Source organism: Lygodium microphyllum, chromosome 21 (genome assembly GCF_053477565.2).
Source record: "Lygodium microphyllum isolate KBCC chromosome 21, Lygodium_microphyllum_v1.1.10, whole genome shotgun sequence".
NCBI lineage: Eukaryota > Viridiplantae > Streptophyta > Polypodiopsida > Schizaeales > Lygodiaceae > Lygodium > Lygodium microphyllum.
Window position 1 is genome coordinate 98,881,086 of NC_141155.1, and position 7,850 is coordinate 98,888,935.

The following is a 7,850-nucleotide window of genomic DNA, read 5'->3' on the forward strand; positions in this document are numbered from 1 at the left end:
CTCTCTATGCTTATTGTTGTCCATAAGACCAATTTTAGCCATAAGCTTTCTATCTATACTCCCATTTAACCCATTTTCAACATAAGCCTACTCCAAATTAGCATTACATGCATCATCATATTCCCTTTGAAGTTATTTCTCTATGTCTTTGTCAACTTGCATCAATGCTTGCAAAACTTCACCATCAAACTCTCTTTTTCATTTAAGCATATCAATGATTGCATCATGAAATTCATGCTTCACGATTCCAAGAACTTTGCCAAGTGTGAATTCCACTCTATTGTCAAGTATGAGATCTTCTAAGACCTTTTTAAGGTTTGTGGCAGTCTCAAGATCCGATTGTAACTTGTAATCGGGCCGCTTGCCACTTTTCTTCCCTTCTAGTTTCTTCTCTTGAGATGCATCCTCCATAACATGCTCAGGTATGGCTTTTTCAGCCTCTTTTTGTTGCTCCATTTTACTTCGGGTTATGCGTTTAGATGGGCTTGAAGAGGAAGGACCATCGGTGTCCTCATCTCTTCTTCTCTTTTCTTCCACAAGAGCTTCTTGATTATGAACCTCACCCAAATAAGCATAGGCTGAAAATGAATCCACTAGTGCACTCCATCCTGTTCTCCCTCGAATACTCTGACTTGCATCAACCAATTCAGACTTTGTTGTTTTGCCTTTTTCCATGCAATCTAATGCCTGTATACAAACGCGAGATTTTTCTTCAACCATGTCTTCTTTACGAGCTTCTTCGGTCCTTTCAATTCTCAACTCATATGTGGCTGCATCTATGACAACAAATGCTATCCTTACTGCCATCTCTTTCAACCTCTTCTACTTGCCACCATTTCCAATATCTGGCTCTATTGGAAGACCAGTTTCTATTGCATGCATTTTGCTATCTTTCCAAAAGACTAACCTTTTCACTTCCACTTCATGGTAGACTATACAGTCTTGCTTTTCATGCTGTAAATTGTCACACCAAATGCATCTCCTCTTGTATCCTTCTTTGTGTAGTCTTTGGGATGTTGCCCGACCCTTCTCTTCTACCTTAACATCCAACTTTTCGACCTTTGTATAGATTTCTGTCAAATTCAGCCTCAAATCACACATGCCTTTGATTAATTCATCCATAGTATCACCTTTAAGAGTTGGACCAACATGTATAGCCAGTTGTTCTACCATAGCCATAGGTGCCTTGGCTACAATTTCTGCCCCCTTTTGAACACTGGTAGATGTGGTGCGTGTATCCCATCTTAATTTCCTGCTCTCTCTTTACCAATATATTCACTGTCTCAGTTACATTAGCCCAATTTGATTTCAGCCCCATTTCAAAAGAGGCATCTTCTAAATGACCAGTCAGCTTCTCTTGCAATACATGATCTACACTCTTCAGAAACAAATCAATTTTCTGACTCTCCAATGATTGCTGCTCATCGGCATCCAATGCGCATACCGACTTTCAAATTCACGGAGCAAAGCTATAGCAGCCAACCCTTTATTGGGCTTTTAAATCCAATTTGTAAATGTATTTTTAGTTACCAATCCTGCATCTTCCAAGAAAAACTCTTCTCTCAAAACTTTCTTAAAAGCTGCCCAATCAGCATATCTTTTATGTAACTCATCAATTTGATCATGCAATGCATACATGGCCAAACGTGAGAAATACCAACTCCATGCATACTACGGTATCCCATGAAACAACATCTTTTCTTTATGCAACTTGATAAAGGCCGAAACATTTTGACCCTTAAACTACTTCAATTTGTGTCCCACTGCTTGCAATGTATTCATAGCTAAGGAATCAATTCTTTCTGCTTCTTGCATCGAGTTTGCATCTACTATTGTAACAACAATTGCTGCTATTATTATTGCCATAACAAAGCAATCATCTGTTGTAAAGCATCACCACTACTTGAACCTACAGAATCCCCCATCTTTACACACCTGTTGTGGCGACTTTCACATTAGGTTCACCATTGTCGGAGTGTTTGGGGTTGAAAGTCTACCATGGGGGTAAGAAACAGTAGGGTGAAGGGGGATTCAGGGAGAGGAGTAGATGGAAGAGAAGGGGTTTAAAGAAATAGAAGATGTAGAAAAATACTCATAGAGGTGAAGCCTATCAATTTATTTCTACATCTTGAGAAGATAAATCTCTTGTAGACCAAAAACATGCATAAAACAATAGCTTCCTCTCGAATGCTTAGACAGCCAATCTGATGCTTTTTTTGGCTCTGAAAGGGGGTAAAATACCAAGACACTTGGTTCGAATTCTCCAAGATCACTCCTTCTTCTTCTCCCAATTTGGAGTGCTGTTTGTTGCTACTTGTAAATTGCTATCGCATGTCGCGTGATTTCGCCAATCCTTCTTTTTACATAAAATCCGCCAAAAATGGTTGAAAGCCACTTGCTTTTTTTTTTACATGTCATCCTATTTTAGAAGTTGTCTACAACTTTTGGATATTTACAAGAAATAATATCTAAAATATAAAAAATAGACTAAACTTGTCCAAAAATCTAGTATTTTGAACCATCCACATTATGGACATTGACAGTAATGACTAATATGGCATCGACTCTCTAGATCAATAAGAAAGCCAAATGATGATGCACTCTAGAGTTTTTCACAGTGTGTCTGTGTAGTGGTATGACATCGTACTTACTCCTCGGTATGTTCCAAGCCTTTGATGCCTTGGTTGTATGCGAATCAAGGTCAAAACACTATCAAAGTAGCTTGTAACTAAGGCACAGAGTGCATTTGCATTCCTGCATTTCCAAGCTCGTAGAAGATTTGCATTTGGAGGAATAATAACACTTGAATTTGATGGATCGAGGGTGGGTTGTGGTTCTAGTTTAGCCCCCAACAGTATCTCCAGAAGCTCATAAGAATCAAGGATAGTTGTGATTTTAAACTTTTCACAAAGTATAGTTTGTACTATCTAACTTGCCTTTGATGAAGGTTGGTGGATGAATCCTCAGTGTTTGAATTGCTGGTACAGTAGCACTACCACTTGATGCACCATACTGCTACTTGATGTAGCAGATGATATTTCTAATCTTCGTTGTTGAAACCCTTGCCTCTTACATACTCTTCACTCCTCAAAGCCCCCTCGGCTCTAGTACCATGTAAAAATTACATGGCGTAGCATAGATAATGTAAGCAAGGAGTAAAGAACACACATCAAATATGAGAAGAATAGAGACTACTTTAATTTCAAACAAACTAATACAAAGATGGCTATGTCCACTCATGTGCTTCCATTGCAAAGCTTGAATGACAATCTAGATAGATGATAGGTGAAGGGCTTAAGGGTAGCTAGAAGAACTTTGACTGGGTGAAAGATAGATTGACAATGGCTTTAGAGGGATCTTCCTTTTATAACACAAGAAGGTAGTCTGATCGACATGTCTGACCATATTATGAACCTTCCCTAGTCAGCTAGGGAATATTCATCCCTTTACCATTGGGGACCGAGGGCATTGCCCCCAAATCCCTATCAAGGAGGCCATTGGCCCCCCTAAGACCCCCCGACTAGGGGCCCCTTCTGCAGCCCCTAGACCCTAAAATAGGATGCATTGTGCCTTGAGTTGCTACCATTATAACTACTCTATATAACCCAAAGGCTAGATCCACAAATGTCACTTTTTGCCATTCGATCACATAGACCTCACCTAACATACAAGTAAAGATCCACCCAATGTTCGCACTCACATATGGGTTCTCCTCATAATGGGGGCCTTACAATTCGAGCACCATGCATCATTGGTGGCATCTTACGAGGGTGGGGCATTGGGCATATTCAACAATGCATTGTAACAAACACCTCTTTAATAGTAAATACTTCTCTCTCCATCTCCATCTCTCTCCTCTCTCTCTCTCTCTCTCTCTCTCTCTCTCTCTCTCTCTCTCTCTCTCTCTCTCTCGTATACATAATGTGAATGCTCATGCGATGCCTCCGGATTGTTAGAAATTTAATTGCAATGGATTGATAGCTCTCTCCCTTCCCCCACTCTTTCTCCCCTCCCACTCAATGAATCTGATAATTTATATAAGCAATTTAAATGTACATTTATATTGCTTTGGCTTCTGGCAAAAGTGCTATTGCTCGACAAAATGAGAGAGAGATGGTCACCAAAAGCTTGTCAAAAATTTGACATAAGCTAACCAAGTGAATTGTATGACAATATTTTCTCAATAAAATAAAATGTGACTCTACTAAGAGGTAGCATTAGTGTTGCTTTGTTGGTCACAGTATGGATGGTACTTGAAAAGTTCTTTTAGTTTCAAATATGAGTTGCAAGTTTTTTCTTCCATAAGTATGGACTGGTATATAAACATCTTTATATTTGTATTTATTTCAAACACTCAAAGCTACACATAGTACATATGCTTGCATACCAAATATGCTTTTCCTTTAGCCACATGATCCATAAAATCTTGACAATTGCATGTTGGGTTCTTTGCAATGTGCACATCATAACACTCTTGCGAGTCACTTGAGTTAGATGTCTCTAGTTTGAAAAGCTCATGCTTGAAGGGCTTTACCATTATGTGGCCCTTCACAATTGCATCTTGAGCTAATGCCCGGGGGGGGCCTATAAGAAATAATCTATATAATATATATTAAAAGGGTATTAAGAAATACCCTTTCTTTACATGCTATAAGGCCATAAAATGATCCCTTTTACTTTACTAAACTTATGGTTTTTTTAAAACTATAATTAAAAATATCATTTGTAACTTAAATCTTGTAAATTTTACTAAATAAAATATCATTTCCTTTGAACTCACATGGTATCTTACATGTTCTATAAGGTGGACTCCCTGGGAGCTAATGTTGAGTCTATCCTTTTTCCTGTAGCTTGTGAAACACCTATTTGATATCTATGTGAGCCCTTGTTATCATCCACTTGTTGTGCCACGTTTTGTAAAACAAATCCACTACTCTCCAACATGTGGATTTCTTTTGTAGTCTAATTTGTGTATTGTGCTATTGGCCATACTTATGGAACTCTGGGTGGTGCGTGATGAATGGAAGAACAAATGTTCCATGTATGGTCCACACTATTATTACAAAACCATATGAATTGGTGCCGCAACATTGCTAGGTTTGTGGTTGGCATATGAGCAACTAGACAAATACTAGTATGAGAGCATATGGAGTGTGAGAAAACAATTGCACTGTACATCACATCATACTCTTACAGATTAGCCTTATCTTGGCAAAGTGTAGCCTCCAATGTGGATATTTGATATGCTACCAACAAAGCCAACAATCCACTGCTAGAATATTGCAATCCACAACTTTCCCCAAGGCCCATTAGGCCTGAATGAATCAATATTTCACTATTGCATCATGTTCCGTGGTTGCGCACCTCCACATGTGGCACAAATAGTTATGCTTGTCTTGGAAACTCTTGTGCACATACTGTGATATGTGTATTTGGAGACTTTGTTCCCAATGAAATTAACAAGATCTCTCCCTTCCTTGCATTATGTTGTCCGAACCACCATTAAACACTATGCAGATGGCCCTCCCATTGGTAGCCGCCTCATCTGCTATGAATCCTCAAAAATCGGCACTTGGGGCCATACTTCTCCATCACGTCATTCAACTTTGTCCAGAAGAATACTTGTGTGTATTTGTATCCCTTTTCTTAATCTTGCATATTGCCAAAGTCATCAACTCTTGTACACTATAGATACACGAGATAGAAATTGAAGTTTAAGGAGAACTACATTCATTATGTTTGTGTTGTGATGGTAAAATCATGTAAGAGAAACTACCTTGGGTCATACACATGTGCTGCCATGGTGGTCCAATCATTCATATGATGCACATGGTTGAAGCATATCCAACCATTGCATAGGTCCCCAATGCCATTCCTTCGCATATGATTCACTACGTCAATGCCCAAAGCTGGTAACATATTAATTGATTTATACTAATTAATATTAATGTAATGATAAATAAATACTAAATTAATTTAGATTAATTAATTGAATTTAACTAATGATATAAAACCTAATTAATATTAAATAATATATTAATATTGATGAGTATAAATTAATTAGTATATGAGTTAGTTAATACACTAATATTAATTAATATTAATACGCTACTTTATTTATAAATTAATATATTAGTAAATAAAAAATTAATAATATTTTTATATTTATTAATATAAATACATTAATTATTTTTTACTAATTAATATTAACAAGAAAATGAAAGAAACATAAAAAAAGTGGCAAAAAAGCTTTTTAGAGAGAGAGAGAGAGAGAGAGAGAGAGAGAGAGAGAGAGAGAGAGAGAGAGAGAGAGAGAGAGAGAGAGAGAGAGAGAGAGAGAGAGAGAGAGAGAGAGAGAGAGAGAGGGTGTGTGTGTGTGTGTCCCCTTTCGGGAGTAAAAAATCCCCCCCCCTCTCCCCCCCAATACCAACTTATGTTAGTATTAGTTATCAATACTGACGAACTAATATTAGTTATTAATACTAACTAATATTATTAATTAATTAAGTAACTAATTGACTAAAATGATAATACACCAACTAACAATATGTAGCTTACTAACTAATACTAGTATTATTAATATATTATAATTAACCAACTAATATTAATAATGTATTAATATACTAACAAATAAATAAATTACTAATATATTAACTAAATAACTAATATTAATATATTATTAATATTTTAACTAATTAATAATAATTAATTAATTAATATATTAACTAACATTAGTATTATTGTTAGTTTTTAATACTAAGTAACTAATATTAGTATTGATACTAATTGATATTATTAATTGATTCACTAATTAACCAACTAACATGATAAATATACTAACTAACTAATTAATATATTATTAACTAGCTAACTAACTAGTATTATTAATATAGTAACTAAGCAATACTAATAAGTAAATTTTTATATTAAGTAACTAATACTAATAACTTATTAATACTAATACTAACAAACTAACTAATAAGTCATTAATATGCGAATAAATCATTAATACTAATACTAACTAACTAACTAGCTAATGAACTAACTAATACTAGTATTATTAATATATTGTAACTAACCAACTAATATTAATACATTATTAATATATGAACTAACTAACAAATTAGTAATTACTAATATATTAACTAACTAACTAACTAGTATTAGTACATTATTAATACGGTAACTAGCTAACACTAATAAATAAATTAATATATTAACTAACTAATGTCAATAAATTATTAATATTCTAACTAACTAATATCAATAAATTATTTGTATACTAAGTAACTAATACTAATATATTAATGTACTAACTAAGTAATACTAATTAATATACTAATGAAGTAATACCAATAAGTACTAATAATAACTAATCCTCAACTAATAAAATAATAATAGTAGTAGTAATAATAATAATAATAGTTAATGCTAATACTAATTAATAAATGACTAATAATAATTAACAAATAATAGTTTTTAATTAGTATTAGTTAGTATCAATACTACTTAATTAGTTAGTACAAACAAATCAATAAATAGTGACTATTTAAGTAACTAGTATTAATTTAAGCTAATTGCAAGTTTAGTTAGATGTTTGGAGAGAGAGAGAGAGAGAGAGAGAGAGAGAGAGAGAGAGAGAGAGAGAGAGAGAGAGAGAGAGAGAGAGCTCTCTCGGGTGAAAAATAAATCCACATGCACCCTCTTTTATCTAGCTTGAGGGGACTTGTACTGGAATCATTCTTCACCCAAGAAGGGGGCGGCTGCTATCCTGATGGAAAAAAAAATACACATGTTGCTCTCTCTCTCTCTCTCTATCTCTTTATCTCTCTACCTCTCTCCCCTTCGAA